The following is a 1,771-nucleotide window of genomic DNA, read 5'->3' on the forward strand; positions in this document are numbered from 1 at the left end:
GCATGTGGTGCTGGGGGATTGAACCGTGGTCCCTGTGCTTTGCTAAGCTTGTTCTAAGTAGGTGCTTTAGACCACTGAGCCATCTCACCAGCCCCTGTTATATGATTTCTTGATGATGGCCATTCTTTCTGGAGTAAGATTTAATGTCAGTGTTTCATTTTGCATTTCTTAAATTAGCAGAGTTGTTGAACATTTTTTAAATATATTTTTGGCCTTTTATACTTTTTCCACTTCAGTAGTCCACTTTTTGATTGGGCCTTTTATTTTGGTGCATCTAATTTTTCCTAAGTTCTTTATATATTATAGATATTAGTCCTCTGTGCAAGGAGTAGCTGGAATATGTTTTTCCCATTCTGTAGATGATTGTATCTTTGCTTTGTTGGTTGCTACCTTTGCTGTGAGACAGAAGCTTTTTATTTGATATGACTCCATTTATTGATTGTTGATGTTACTAATTGTATAATTCAGGTTCTGTTTTGAAAGTCCTTATATACATCTTTATCTTTAAGAATTTTACTTATTTCATCATCCAGCACATTGTTTCTGTTTTAATAGTCAGATTTTTGATTCATTTTTATTTTTAATTAATACATGTTGAGAGATATGGGTTAAATTAATTCTCCTGTATATGTATAACCAGTTTCCCCAGCACAATTTATTAAAGGGACTGTCTTTCCTCCAGCATATGTTTTAGCCCCTTTGTCGAAGATCAGATAGCTGAATGTGCTTGGAGTTGTTTCTGCATCCTCTGTTCTGTTCCACTGATCCGCAAGTCTGTTTTTGTACCAGTATAGTGCTGTGTTTATCATTGTAGTTTTGTAGTATAACTTGAAATCCAGAATTATGGTGCTTCTTGCTTTGCTCTTATTGCACAGGGTTGCTTTTGTTATTCTGGGTCTCTGTGGTTCATTGAATTTTAGGATTCTTTTCTCATGTTCAGTGAGTTATACTGTTGGTATTTCGATTGGGATTGTGTTAAATCTGTGTTTCAGTTTTGGAAATATGATTGTCTTGACTGTATTTGTTCCATCTATCCAGGAATAGGGACTATCTTTCTATTTTCTGATGTCTTTTTCAGTGTCCTTTTTTAGAATATTATAATTTTCATTGTAAAAGTTTTCAAATTCCTTGATCAGATTAATTCCTGAGTATTTTGTTTCCTGAGTATTTGTATTTTGTTTTGGTGATATTGTGAATATTTTTCTAATTTATTTTTCAGTGAGTTCATTATTGGTGTTCAGGAACATTATATCTAATTTAGCAGGCTTATTCTAATAATCTTTATTTTTTAAAAAATAGATTTTGTAGGAAAATAGTACAGATGATTTCTGTGTACTTTCCACTTGGCTTTCCCTATCCACAACCTCTTTTATTAGTATGATCTGTTTGTTCTAATCAATGAACCAATATTACTACATCATTATTAATGAAAGTTCATAGTACTTTATTTATGATTATATAGTTTTGGCCTAGTTTCCTTTTTCTATTCCAGTGTCCCATCCATGACACCATATTGCATTTAGTTGTCATGTCTGCATAGGCTCCTCTTGGCTGCAGCTCCTTATCAGGTTTTTTTTTTTTCCTTTTCAAAGTTTTATTGATAAACATATAGCAATGAGACAGTTTCAAATCAAATCGAAAGTACAGTTTCAACAAATAATACAGTGCATATATTCTTCATAGTGGTTAATTGCTGTACAAGATGCAGACTTGTGATCCTCGTTGTTTTTAAGAGATCCTTTCTTACCTTTTCACTAGGTACACCAGCATT

The sequence above is a fragment of the Octodon degus genome, unplaced genomic scaffold (genome assembly GCF_000260255.1).
Source record: "Octodon degus isolate 3935 unplaced genomic scaffold, OctDeg1.0 scaffold00075, whole genome shotgun sequence".
NCBI lineage: Eukaryota > Metazoa > Chordata > Mammalia > Rodentia > Octodontidae > Octodon > Octodon degus.